Source organism: Callorhinus ursinus, unplaced genomic scaffold, assembly GCF_003265705.2.
Source record: "Callorhinus ursinus isolate GAN/ISIS: 27379988/994484 unplaced genomic scaffold, GSC_fseal_2.0 scaffold23, whole genome shotgun sequence".
NCBI lineage: Eukaryota > Metazoa > Chordata > Mammalia > Carnivora > Otariidae > Callorhinus > Callorhinus ursinus.
In genome coordinates this window covers 1,113,948-1,129,212 of record NW_027397085.1, presented here as the reverse complement: position 1 = coordinate 1,129,212, position 15,265 = coordinate 1,113,948, and the positions used below count along the sequence as shown (strand labels likewise).

Below are 15,265 nucleotides of genomic sequence, written 5' to 3'. Positions count from 1 at the left end.
ACATATGCTGCTCCTCTCCAACCAGAGTAGAATCTATTCCTCTGCCTTCAAATCTGGCTTGCCAGTGGCTTGCTCTGACCAATAGAATGTGACCTGCTCAGAGGCCTGGGCCTTAAGAAATCTGGCAAGTTCAGCTTTTCTCTCGAGGGCCCCAAGCCACTGTATAAAAAAAGTACAACTCTCTGTTGGAGAAAAAGAGGCAGCTGAGGCACCAGACATGTGCATCAAGCTTCTTGGATTCTCAAGCTCCAGTTAAGCTCTCCCAGCCAACACCACATGGAGCAGAGATCAGCAGTCCCTACCCAGCCTTGCCCACATTTCAGAACCAGAACAAAGACATGTTTTTTTGGTTCTAAGCCAGTAAATTTTAGGGCAATTTTCAGTGCAGCAATAGGTAACATACACTAACAAATATGAAGCTTCGAAATAAACAAATATGAAACTCCTAAAGTAATGGGAAAAGTATAGCAGGGGCAGAAGAGTCAATTTTTAGACCTAACACTATTTTCATGACTGAATGGTGTTGAATTTGATCAAAAGGAAGTTAGTAGTTTCAGTAAAGCAGAAGACTCAGAGACGAGTTTATAGAGAATTCAGGAGAAAGTAATCAGTGAAAAAAGTAAAAACAGCAAGTATAGAGCAATCATTCCAGAAATTAGAGGAACACAGTAATTTTCAACACTGCATTTATTTGGGGCACCTGGGTGGCGCAGATGGCTAAATGTCTGCCTTCCACTCAGGTCATGATCTCCAGGTCCTGGGATGGAGCCCCACATCGGGCTCCCTGCTCAGCGGGGAGCCTGCTTCTCCCTCTCCCTCTACTGTTCCCCCTGCTTGTGCTCTCGCTCTCTCTGTCAAATAAATAAATAAAATCTTTAAAAACAAACAAACAAAACACTGCATCTATTTCAGAATCACGTGGGGCATTTTGAAAATGCAGATTCTTGGGTCCCCCCTCTAAGATCTTAATATAAATAATCTGGGGTGGGGTCAAGAATAGTGTTTTTGAGAAACTGCTAAGGATTAGAACCACAGATTGTGAAGCTTAAAAATAAGCCTGTAGCTGAAAGGTCCAAGGGCAGGAAATGAAGGTTTTGGGAGATTGGCTTATATTGTAGTTTGAGAGGAAAGAGCTGGTGAAAAGAATAGTGCTGTAATTTGAAGAGAAAGGAAATCATCAAAAGAACAGCAAAGTCAAGGGGGAAAAGTACCAAACACATAGGATGTACTGGGTGGGCGGGTTTCTAAAGAATTTATAAATGTTGCCTGAAGTCTCAAGAATGAAACTATTGCCATGCATTTAAAATAACATGAAAGAATAGAAACCAAATTGGCACTTGGGGTCCATGAGGGGTGGAGGTTTAGAGGGCACTTTCACTCACTTGATTTTATTTTTCCACAATGATTAGACCAAAAAAAAAATTAAAAAGCATCGGAAAAAATTTTTAATTACATAACTTTTAACAATCATTATATACCTACTTGAAGTTTTAAGACATATTAAAATGTGTAAATACAGTATTGTTGGGCCTACAGTAAATTGATATAATAATGGAATATGAACTTAGGGTTGTATTCATGTTCTATTCATACCCTTTGGCCTAATTCCACTTTAATATTATACACCAAGAGAATGACCAGAAAGAAAAAAAAAATAGTTTGTACAAAGATGGTCATAAAAACAATATTTATAAAACTGGGAAGTTGGAAAAATCTCAAAAATTCAACAATAGCATTAAGGCTAAATAAACTGAAGTATATTATCAAGCTGGAAAACTATGGAACACTGACTAGGTGGATACACAGAAATATTAACTGAAGTTAAATAAAAAGACAACAACAAAATCCCTATGTAGGCATGGCAACTATGCAAATCAGAGATTGGTAAATTAATAAAGATCAGAGAGTAGGTAATATAAAGGGATGTAAATAGTTATAACTTAATATTCTTTCTCTATAAATTTGTTAAAACCTAGATTTTTAGTTGGGGAGCAGAACCTAGGATGTGCCTGTAGCAGAATTAACTACCACCATGCTTATTCTACAACCTTCTGTGACTGACTACTCCAGAATGTTTCTCCCACGGCAGCAATGCAGTTTAGCACCCACAAAAATAACTGGGCACATAAGCATCGGGGGAGTAGTTTTAATCAGTGACATCAAGCCAGTGTTTTGAAAAATGGGTGCAGCAAAGGATATATTGGGAAAAATTAGCAAGTGCAGACTTACAGAACACATTATTTTCCTTTCCTTTTCATGCCAACCAAGTGGTGGCATATGCTTACATGGCTACTTTTGTTATAACCAAAGAAAAGACCAAGTGGAATGCAAAGTTTAATTCCTTTCAAAATATGCACTATCTCAAATATACCAAGAAGTACCAAGTGTAATTATAACAAACACCCAGGCACTCCACACCCAGATTTAGCCAATGTGAATATTTGGAAATCCTCTTTGTATCCCTCCCCAATCCTATTCATCTCCATCTCTCCTCCAAGGAAAAACTATTTGGATCAAGGTGTGTGTCTTGCCCTTGCATTTTAAAAGATTTTTACCACATAATTATAGATCTATAAATAATATAGAATGTTACTTTGCTTATTTAAATAATTGAAATGGCCTCATAACATACATACCCGACTGCAAGTTCTTGTTTTTTCCTTCAACATTGCTTTTGAAATATATCCATACTAATATGTGTAGCTGTGATTAATTTTAATGACTGAATGGTATTTTTTAAATTATTAATTTTATTAGGAATTATTTTTTAAATACAGAAAAAATGGGTGCCTGAGTGGCTCAGTCGGTTAAGTATCTTTTTTCAGCTCAGGTCATGATCCCGGGGGTCCTGGGATGGAGTCCTGCATCGGCTTCCGGCTCAGCAGGGAGTTTGCTTCTCCCTCTCCCTCTGGCCCTCCCCCCTGCTCATGCTCGCACTCTCTCTCTCAAATAAATAAATAAAATCTTTAAAAAAATAATAAAATAAAGTACAGAAAAAATAATGTAAGAAGCACTCATGTATTCAAGACCAAATTTCACCATATATTGACATTGAGCCATTATGCCATACTAATTCAGATCTTTTTTTTTTTAAGATTTTATTTATTTATTTATTTGACAGAGAGAGAGCAGGAGAGTACAAGCAGGGGGAGCAGCAGAGGAACAGGGATTGGGAGAGGGAGAAGCAGGCTCCCCACTGAGCAAGGAGCCTGATGTGGGGCTCAATCCCAGGACCCCGGGATCATGACCTGAGCCGAAGGCAGACATTTAACCGACTGACCCACCCAGGTGCCCCTAATTCAGATCTTTTCTAAAGGAACAAAGTTTTCAGGTACAGTTGTAGCTTCCTGGGTGCAGTGGGGAAGAATCCAAACCCCATTTACTATTTAAGCTTAGAACCTACTCTAGAATTTCAAATCGTTTCAAACAAAATAATGAAGCCATAGCCTGAAGACCTGCCTCAGGAGATTCTGGAAATCTATTTCTTATTCCTAATTTCTGAAAATTATTCATAACCCACTCAAACCGATGCCAATTGCTAGAGTGTGAGCACTACATCGTATTCATATTTGTGCCCTCGATGTGTCATGAATCAATGAATAAATAGTACCCAGTTTTTTTTAAAGCACAGATGGTGTTTGTGGCAGCCATGAGAACGTGCCTCTCAGATCTCCAAGCATAATACTAACAGGCCAGGCTGCTATGTTATGAATCCACCACACTTCCCACAGGCTTCTTCCAGCCAGTGACTGAGTGAGGCAGGGAGACAGGAAACTCCTCTGATAGATGATGTGGGCTTGAGGACTCCCCATTGGCCTAGTGAAAACTTTCTTAGACTACCTTGCACTCTAAGATGCTTTCTATTGAAACTTCCTTTTTTCCCCCCCTCTCCATCATTATCTACCAGCTCTCCCCCTAGCTCTGGCTTCGTCTCCATTTTCCCTCACAGTTGTTCCCCTCCCCCCCCAAAAAAGTCTTTTGCCCATCTAATCTGATCTTGGAATCTGCTTGGAGGATCCTAAGTAACACAGTAGTTAAATGTATGGGTTTTAAAGGATTCTCTAGATAGGTCATTAAGAATGAAAAGAGAGGGCGCCTGGGTGGCTCAGTTGGTTAAGCCACTGCCTTCGGCTCAGGTCATGATCCTGGAGTCCCGGGATCGAGTCCCGCATCGGGCTCCCTGCTCGGCAGGGAGTCTGCTTCTCCCTCTGACCCTCTCCCCTCTCATGTGCTCTCTCTCTCTCTCATTCTTTCTCTCAAATAAATAAAATCTTTAAAAAAAAAAAAAAAGAATGAAAAGAGAGAGGCGCCTGGGTGGCTCAGTCGTTAAGTGTCTGCCTTTGGCTCAGGTCATGACCCCAGGGTCCTGGGATGGAGCCCCACATCGGGCTTCCTGCTCGGTGGGAAACCTGCTTCTCCCTCTCCCACTCCCCCTGCTTGTGTTCCCTCTCTCGCTGTGTCTCTCTCTGTCAGATAAATAAAATCTAAAAAAAAAAAAAAGAATGAAAAGAGAAATAATTATGTGCTCAAAGATTTAGGATATATTTAGGATTAGGACTTGGCTCAAGGATATAAGCTGATGACAACTTAAATGGTACATGAGGCCAGGAGAAGGAATATGTTCCTAGGAAGGCCTAAAGGATTCACCATTCACCAATGGTGCTAGAAATGATCTGGTCAGGGGGCCCCAGCATCACTATGAAGTATAGTGTGGTTTTCTTCTGTAGGCCAGAGTTAGTGACAGGAGAAGCGGTTATAGAATTTGGCTCACTGATAGCAGTGAGGATGAGAGGGCCCTGGTGGTAGCATTTCAGCATCAGAAGCCAGAGGGTCACAGTGTCCATAGTTATGGGAGGCTAACAGAACACAGTGTCTCGAGGGACAGCCAAAACACACTGCTTAACATACACAGTCAAAATAGAGCAAGAGTGGATGAGTGGGAGGTTGAAGGAAGTTACCCCCAAAGTCTCCTGCCCGGTTTCTGGACCTGAAATACTTTTCAGTTTTCAGACCTGGCACTCATTGACTGATGAGATAATTGGATCTGAGGGAGAAGGGCCCTATAATACATAATGATTTCCCCAGTGCTTCCCCAAAGGGATCTAGGCCATGTACTTGGGTGACTGTTCACTGGGGAAAGGAATACATTCAGACATTTCCAACACCGTTGGAAACAGGGTCCAAGTTGGCACTGATATGACCCAAAACTTATCACAGGCTCTCTATTACAGTGAGGACATACATACAAGGGCCAGGTGATAGAGTCTTAGTCAAAGTCTGGGTCCACTAGTTCTGTGAACTGACCTGTACTCATTTTCCTAGTCCTCCACATATAATTGGGATTGGCATATGTGGTGATTGGAGTAATTGGATCTGTTGGTGAGAGCTATCATAGCGTGGAAGGCCAAGCAGGAATCCTCTGAAACTGTCCCCCTCCCACCGAGATAATGAATCAAAAACGGTGTAGCCCTGGAGAGGGATGGCAGAGATTAGATGCAGGTCTGGTGGTTCCTAGCATATCTGTTTATAATTTGCTAGTCTGGTCCTTGCAGAAACCAGATGGATCCTGGAGGCTATTGCTAGCTCAACCAAGAAGTAGCCCTTATCACAGCTGCCCAGCCAGATGTACTTTCTTTGTGAGGGTAGATAATATAGTCTCTGGTATGTAGTATGCAGCCATTGGGTTGGTGAATGTATACTCTTCTATCCTAGTCAGGAAAGAAGATCAGAAAGAGTTTGCTCCAGGGCTGTGTTAACTTTCCCACCATCTGTCATTAATGTAGCCTGACAAGAACATACTTCATTTTGAAGATCAGGACCTCTCACCTTACAGAATTCAGTTGGTCATTCAAAATGATGGCGAGGCCACTCCTGCAAGGAATGTGGTTAGCTGAGTCTCCAGCTGTTTGTGTCTTCAGAGTCAACTTCAGGTTATCATCCTATGCTTTTCTCAGGGTGGTCCCCAGTCAATGACTGGGCAAGGCCTAATCATTTCTACTCAATGGGGGAACTTCTTTAAGGAAAAATCTTTGCTCTGGAGCTTCCTATTAGGGTAGTCTGCCCAATCCTGCTTCTGCCTTTTTTCTTTTACAGGTGTTAACTGCTCATACACTTTTGCATTTTGACTTCTTTTTAGTGTCTGCTTCTGAGAGAATCTAACTGGGACAGATGCATGCATTAGGCCCCTGAACTCCATTCATTCATTCCCTGTTCCCAGTCCTGGGATGTGTGACTGAGTAATCAGAACTGCTGTTTTCTCACGTGTGAAATTAAAGATTTACTCCTTTCACAAGTACATTATATGATTGTTGGGAGGATAAAATAAATATGTGCCAGAAAATCCTATGTAATTTGAAAACTCCTATGTAAATGGTTACAGTTTTTATTAAAAGGCCTAAAGAGTTAAAGCATTTCCCAGATTACCTAACAATCCTCAATAGTTAAAAAAACATTCACAAAGAAAATTATTTTCAAGTCTTTTCAAGCTGGTAAGGTGTATGTGGTTTTCTGTGGTGTTACTTATTCCTAAGGACTAATTTTTACACTCAAGAGATCTTGCTTGACAATCAGATACAGACCTAGATAAAGAATTGTAGAGTACTACAGTAACCTGCCATGGGAATTTTGGTTTGTTTCTTTTCATTTCTAGGATAACAATTACTAAGATAGAGGAAATGAGAAACATTGAACAACCCTTTTGACAAAACACAGCGGTAAGAGTCGTTGGGGAAAAATACTTAAAACCTGTGTGACCATGAAACAATTTTTTCCAGCACTACTGGGATAAGACATAATTTAGTATCTGTGGATAGATGTTGCAGTTTTTTTTTTTAATTTTTTTATTGTTATGTTAATCACCATATATTACATCATTAGTTTTTGATGCAGTGTTCCATGATTCATTGTTTGTTCATAACACCCAGTGCTCCATGCAGAACGTGCCCTCCTCAATACCCATCACCAGGCTAACCCATCCCTAGATGTTGCAGTTTTAATATATATGTAAATAAAAAGATTTCCTATATATTCTTTTAGTGCTCATTCTTGGTATTCAAAGTTATCTATAATGTATTAGAAGAAGACAGCTAGTAATCATGTCATCACTTTTTATCAGAAAAACTTTTAGCGGTAGCTTTTTAGCAGAAAATACAGGCAAGTTTTCCATAAGATATCGTTTGCTTAGGGGGCGGAGCAAGATGGCGGAGGAGTAGGAGACCTAGATTTCGTCTGGTCTCAGGAATTCAGCTGAATAGGGATCAAACCATTCTGAACACCTACGAACTCAACAGGAGATGGAAGAGGAGGGTATCAACAACTCTCTGAACAGAGAAGCGACCACTGACTGGAAGGTAGGACGTGCGGAGAAGTGAATGCGAGGCGATATTCGGGAGGATAGACGGCGGGGGAGGGGGCCTCCGTCGGCCGCTTCCAGCAAGTGATAGAGCCGCGGAGCACAAAATCGGACCTTTTAGAAGTCAGCTCCGCTGAGGGACTTCGCTCCAGTGGCTAAGCTGGGGGTGGAACCCTCGCGGGACAGTGTGGTCTCAGGACCCTCGGGGTCACAGAAAGACCAGGGGTGCCTGAGTGCGGCAGAGCTCCCGGGTATCGGAGTGGGGAAGCCGGCTGCAGAGACGGAGCCGAGGCGCGGGCTCTCAGCTCAGGGTTGCCATAAACTGTGATCCGCGGCCTAGTCGGGCCACTGCTCCTCCAGCAGGGACCCAACAAGCGGCAGAGCCGGGGAGACTCCCCTTTCTCCCCCGGGAGGAGCGGCGCGGTAGCGCACCGCAGGGATCTGCTGAGTTTGGAGACTCCACACGGGGTCGGGTGCCAGAGATAGAAACGCTCGGTCACAGGCCGGGTGAGAACGGAGTGCGGCCGGAGACCAGGGAGACGGGAGTGACTGCTTTTCTCTGGGGGCACACTGAGGAGTGGGACCCCGAGTTCTCAGCTCCTCCGGGTGGAGATTGGGAGGCCACCATTTTCACCCTGGTCCTCCAAAGCTGTACCGAGAGCTTGCAGGGAACAAAAGCTCCTGAGGGCAAACCGGAGCAGCTTCCTTAGCCCGGACCCACAAGGGCGGGGCAATTCAGCCTCCGGCAAAGACATTTGGAAACCACGGCAACAGGCCCCTCCCTCAGAAGATCAGCACGAACAGCCAGCAAGCCAAGACCAAGTTTACCAGTCAAGAAGAATGGGAGAACTCCAGTGCTAGGGGAATACTGCACATAGAATTCATGGCTTTTTTTTTACCATGATTCATTAGTTCATCAAAGTTAATTTTTTTAACTGTTTTTTTAATTTTTCTTTTTCCCTTTTTCAACCAACATCTTATCAATCCCTTTTTAAAAAAAATTTGTTATTTTTCATTTTTAGAGTCATATTTTATCCCTTCATAGTAGTTACCCTTATTTTTGGCATATATATATAAGTTGTTCTCTCTTTAAAATTTTCAGATACAGTTTCTTCTAACAGATCAAAATATACCCTAAATCACTAGTGTATGGCTTTGTTCTAGTCTCCTGCCTGATCACATTCTCTCCCTTTTTTCTTTTTTTTTTAAATCTTCTTCTTTCTTTTTACAAACGTATCAATTCCTTTTATAAAATCTTTTATAATTTTCATCTTTACAGTCATCTTCCATCCCTTCATTGTATCAACCCTTATTTTGGACATATATGTCTTTCTTCCTTTAAAATTTTAGGAGGCACTTTTTTCTAACAGACCAAAATATGCCCAAAATCTAGTGTGTGGCACTGATCCATGCACTAGCCTGATCATATTTGATCATATTCTGCTTTTTTTGTATTGTTCTGTTTTTGTTTTTATCTTTTTTTTTCCTCTTTCTTTCCCTTTCTTTTCCCCTGGTTTCAGGTCTTTTCTGATTTGTATAGAGTATATTTGCTGGGGACATTGTTAACCTGTTAGCATTTTGTTCTCTCATTCATCTATTCTCCTCTGGACAAAATGAAAAGACGAAAAAAATCACCTCAGCAAAAAGAACAAGAGGTAGTACCGTCAGCCAGGGACCTACTCAATACGGACATTAGTACGATGTCGGACCTCGAGTTCAGAATCATGACTTTAAAGATACTAGCTGGGCTTGAAAAAAGCGTGGAAGTTATTAGAGAAACCCTTTCTGGAGAAATAAAATAACTAAAATCTAACCAAGTCGAAATCAAAAAGGCTATTGATGAGGTGCAATCAAAAATGGGGGCAGTAACTGCTAGGATAAATGAGGCAGAAGAGAGAATCAGTGATATAGAAGACCAAATGATGGAAAATAAAGAGGCTGAGAAAAAGAGAGATAAACAACTACAGGAACACGAGGGCAGAATTCGAGAGATAAGTGATACCATAAGACGAAACAACATTAGAATAATTGGGATCCCAGAAGAAGAAGAAAGAGAGAGGGGCAGAAGGTATATTGGAGCAAATAATAGCAGAGAACTTCCCTAATGTGGGGAAGGAAACAGGCATCAAAACCCAGGAGGCACAGAGAACCCCTGTCAAAATCAATAAAAACAGGTCAACAACCCGACATCTAATAGTAAAACTTACGAGTCTCAGAGACAAAGAGAAAATCCTGAAAGCAGCTCGGGAGAAGAGATATGTAACCTACAAGTGTAGAAACATTAGATTAGCAACAGACCTATCCACAGAAACCTGGCAGTCCAGAAAGGACTGGCATGATATCTTCAGAGCACTAAACGAGAAAAATATGCAGCCAAGAATACTATATCCAGCTAGGCTGTCACGGAAAATTGAAGGAGAGATAAAAGCTTCCAGGACAAACAAAAACTAAAGGAATTTGCAAACACGAAACCAGCCCTCCAAGAAATATTGAAAGGGGTCCTCTAAGCAAAGAGAGAGCCTAAAAGCAGCATAGATCAGAAAGGAACACAAACAATATACAGTAACAGTCACCTTAAAGGCAATACAATGGCACTAAATTCATACCTTTCAATAGTTACCCTGAATGTAAATGGGCTAAATGCCCCGATCAAAAGACACAGGCTATCAGATTGGATTAAAAAACAAGACCCATCAATATGCTGTCTGCAAGAGACTCATTTTAGACCCAAAGACACCCCAGATTGAAAATGAGGGGATGGAAAACAATTTACCATGCTAATGGACACCAAAAGAAAGCTGGGGTGGCAATCCTTATATCAGACAAAATAGATTTTAAAACAAAGACTGTAATAAGAGATGAGGAAGGACACTATATCCTACTTAAAGGGTCTATCCAACAAGAAGATCTAACAATTGTAAATATCTATGCCCCGAACATGGGAGCAGCCACTTTTATAAGGCAATTAATAACAAAAGCGAAGAAACACATCGACAACAATACAATAATAGTGGGGGACTTTAACACCCCCCTGACAGAAATGGACAGATCATCTAAGCAAAAGATCAACAAGGAAATAAAGACTTTAAATGACACACTGGACCAAATGGACTTCACAGACATATTCAGAACATTCCATCCCAAAGCAACGGAATACATATACTTCTCTAGTGCCCATGGAACATTCTCCAGAATAGATCACATCCTAGGTCAGAAATCAGGTCTCAACCGGTACCAAAAGATTGGGATCATTCCCTGCATATTTTCAGACCACAGTGCTTTGAAACTAGAACTCAAACACAAGAGGAAAGTTGGAAAGAACTCAAATACATGGAGGCTAAAGAGCATCCTACTAAAGAATGAATGGATCAACCAGGAAATTAAAGAAGAATTAAAAAAATTCATGGAAACCAATGAAAATGAAAACACAACTGTTCAAAATCTTTGGGATACAGCAAAGGCAGTCCTGAGAGGAAAGTATATAGTAATACAAGCCTTTCTCAAGAAACAAGAAAGGTCTCAAATACACAACCTAACTCTACACCTAAAGGAGCTGGAGAAAGAACAGCAAATAAAGCCTAAACCCAGCAGGAGAAGAGAAATCATAAAGAAATCAGAGCAGAAATCAATGAAATAGAAACCAAAAGAACAGTAGAACAGATCAACAAAACTAGGAGCTGGTTCTTTGAGAGAATTAACAAGATTGATAAACCCCTGGCCAGACTTCTCAAAAAGAAAAGAGAAATGACCCAAATCAACAAAATCATGAATGAAAGAGGAGAGATCACAACCAACACCAAAGAAATACAAACAAGTATAAGAACAAAGTATGAGCAACTCTATGCCAGCAAATTAGATAACCTGGAAGAAATGGGTGCATTCCTATAGATGTATCAACTACCAAAATTGAACCAGGAAGAAATAGAAAACCTGAACAGACCTATAGCCACTAAGGAAATTGAAGCAGTCATCAAAAATCTCCCAAGAAACAAAAGCCCAGGGCCAGATGGCTTCCCAGGGGAATTCTATTGGACATTTATTTATTTATTTTTAAAGATTTTATTTATTTATTTGAGAGAGAGAGAATGAGAGAGAGAGAGCACGAGAGGGAAGAGGGTCAGAGGGAGAAGCAGACCCCCTGCCCAAGCAGGGAGCACGATGCGGGACTCGATCCCGGGACTCCAGGATCATGACCTGAGCCGAAGGCAGTCGCTTAACCAACTGAGCCACCCAGGCGCCCTCCATCAGACATTTAAAGAAGAATTAATACCTATTCTCCTGAAACTGTTCCAAAAAATAGAAATGGAAGGAAAACTTCCAAACTCATTTTATGAGGCCAGCATTACCTTGATCCCAAAACCAGACACAGACCCCATCAAAAAGGAGGATTACAGACCAATATCCTTGATGAACATGGATGCAAAAATTCTCACCAAAATACTAGCCAATAGGATCCAACAGTACATTAAAAGGATTATTCACCATGACCAAGTGGGATTTATCCCTGGGCTGCAAGGCTGGTTCAACATCCGCAAATCAATCAACGTGATACAATACATTAACAAAAGAAAGAACAAGAATCATATGATCCTCTCAATAGATGCAGAAAAAGCATTTGACAAAGTACAGCATCCTTTCTTGATCAAAACTCTTCAGAGTACAGGGATAGAGGGTACATACCTCAATATCATAAAAGCCATCTATGAAAAACCTACAGTGAATATCATTCTCAATGGGGAAAAGCTGAGAGCTTTTCCCCTAAGGTCAGGAACGCGGCAGGGATGTCCACTCTCACCACTGCTATTCAACATAGTATTAGAAGTCCTAGCCACAGCAATCAGACAACAAAAGAAATCAAAGGCATCCAAATCGGCAAAGAGGAAGTCAAACTCTCACCCTTTGCAGATGATATGATACTTTATGTGGAAAACCCAAAAGACTCCACCGCAAAACTGCTAGAACTCATACAGGAATTCAGTAAAGTAGCAGGATATAAAATCAATGCACAGAAATCAGTGGCATTCCTATACACCAACAACAAGACAGAAGAGAGACAAATCAAGGAGTCAATCCCATTTACAATTGCCCCCCAAACCATAAGATACCTAGGAATAAATTTAACCAAAGAGTTAAAGGATCTATACTCAGAAAAGTATAAAATACTCATGAAAGAAATTGAAGAAGACACAAAGAAATGGAAAAACGTTCCATGCTCATGGATTGGGAGAACCAACATTGTGAAGATGTCAATGCTACCTAGAGCAATCTACACATTCAGTGCAATCCCCATCAAAATACCATCCACTTTTTTCAAAGAAATGGAACAAATAATTCTAAAATTTGTATGGAACCAGAAGAGACCCCGAATAGCCAGAGAAATATTGAAAAAGAAAAGCAAAGCTGGCGGCATCACACTTCCGGACTTCCAGCTCTAATACAAAGCTGTCATCATCAAGACAGTATGGTACTGGCACAAAAACAGACACATAGATCAATGGAACAGAATAGAGAGCCCAGAAATGGACCAGAAATGGCAAAAAGACAGTCTCTTCAACAAATGGTGTTGGGAAAATTGGACAGCCACATGCAGAAGAATGAAACTGGACCATTTCCTTACAGCACACACAAAAATAGACTCCAAATGGTTGAAAGACCTAAATGCGAGACAGGAGTTCATCAAAATCCTAAAGGAGAACACAGGTAGCAACCTCTTCGACCTCAGCCGTAGCCACTTCTACCTAGAAACACCGCCAAAGGCAAGGGAAGCAAGGGCAAAAATGAACTACTGGGATTTCATCAAGATAAAAAGCTTTTGCACAGCAAAAGAAACAGTCCACAAAACAAAAAGACAACCAACAGAATGGGAGAAGATATTTGCAAATGACATATCAGATAAAGGGCTAGTATCCAAAATCTATAAAGAACTTATCAAAGTCAACACCCAAAGAACAAATAATTCAATCAACAAATGGGCAGAAGACACGAACAGACATTTTTCCAAAGAAGACATCCAAATGGCCAACAGACACATGAAAAAGTGCTTAACATCGCTCGGCATCAGGGAAATCCAAATCAAAACCTCCATGAGATACCACCTCACACCCATCAGAATGGCTCAAATTAACAAGTCAGGAAACGACAGATGTTGGCGGGGATGTGGAGAAAGCGGAACCCTCCTCCACTGTTGGTGGGAATGCAAGCTGGTGCAACCCCTCTGGAAAACAGTATGGAGGTTCTTTAAACAGTTGAAACTAGCGCTACCATACGATCCAGCAATTGCACTACTGGGTATTTACCACAAAGATACAAATGTAGGGATCCGAAGGGGTATGTGCTCCCCAATGTTTATAGCAGCAATGTGCACAATAGCCAAACTGTGGAAAGAGCCAAGATGTCCATCGACAGATGAATGGATAAAGAAGATGTGGTATATATAGACAATGGAATATTATGCAGCCATCAAAAGGAGTGAGATCTTGCCACTTGCAATGACGTGGATGGAAGTGGAGGGTGTTATGCTGAGTGAAATAAGTCAATCAGAGAAAGACATGTATCATATGACCTCACTGATATGAGGAATTCTCAATCTCAGGAAACAAACTGAGGGTTGCTGGAGTGGTGGGGGGTGGGAGGGATGGGGTGGCTGGGTGATAGACATTGGGGAGGGTGTGAGCGCTGTGAATTGTGCAAGACTGTTGAATCACAGATCTGTACTTCTGAAACAAACAATGCAACATATGTTAAGAAAAAAGAAGATAGCAGGAGGGGAAGAATGAAGGGGAGTAAGTCAGAGGGGGAGACGAACCATGAGAGAGGATGGACTCTGAAAAACAAACTCAGGGTTCTAGAGGGGAGGAGAGTAGGGGGATGGGTTAGCCTGGTGATGGGTATTAAAGAGGGCACGTTCTGCAGGGAGCACTGGGTGTTATGCACAAACAATGAATCATGGAACACTACATCAAAAACTAATGATGTAATATATGGTGATTAACATAACTAAAAAAAATTAAAAAAAAGATATCGTTTGCTTAGCTGGTGGTCCAGATTTTGAAAGTTATATCTCTGATTTGCATTTGAGAGTTGGCACAAGTTCAGTTATATGCTTTGAAAATTTGTGATTCCACATAAAGAATTGTAAAAAAAAAAAATTCAAAACCTATCCTTTTACCTTTTTGCTCATCCTGCCCAAAGTAATTTATTTTTTTTCTGGTCCAAGCAGATCTACAGTCTACAATGTCCATCTGAGCGACAGGGCAAAATTTTTGGCTGTTTATTCCGATATCAGTGTACTCAAGTAAGTGTAGCTGACAATGCACCTTTAATCCAAATGGTTTTGCATAATTTGAGAAATATGGACAAAAGTAAAAGAATAGGGGCACCTGGGTGTCTCAGCTGGTTAAGCGACTGCCTTTGGCTCAGGTCATGATCCCGGAGTCCCACATCAGGCTCCCAACTCAGCAGGGAGTCTGCTTCTCCCTCTGACCCTCTCCTCTCTCATACTACCTCTTTCTCCCTCTCAAATAAATAGGTAAAATCTTAAAAAAAAAAATCCCTAAAACTAAAAGAATAATTCCCATTGTACTCTACTGTGGATGCAGAATACCTGCACTGTGAATTGGGAGCTAATAGGAAAGAGAATGCCCCTAATATAAACTAGATTATAGAGCAATTTAAAAAATGTGTTTCATTATAGTTCAGTATAAATAACAGAATTCTTCAAATTTACATGATTTTTTTTCTATGTACATTCTGGGATCTCTGATAATTGAATACAACTTCAAAAGGGCTTAAGCCAGTGACCTCAAAACGAAGTTCCCAGAACAGTACACAATGATGAAACCTGAAGCAATAAAGCGCCGCTGAACTGAAATGTAAACATTCATATTATTAGGACATGACTGAATTTTCACTTGA

The 15,265-nt window shown here is 41.0% G+C and overlaps 1 protein-coding gene across 1 annotated transcript in view; it reads right to left on the bottom strand.

The window, feature by feature from the left end:
• The window catches only part of LOC141374854 (uncharacterized), a 130,624-nt gene that overhangs the window by 114,498 nt on the left and 861 nt on the right, over window positions 1–15,265 (bottom strand). The window lies entirely within an intron of this gene.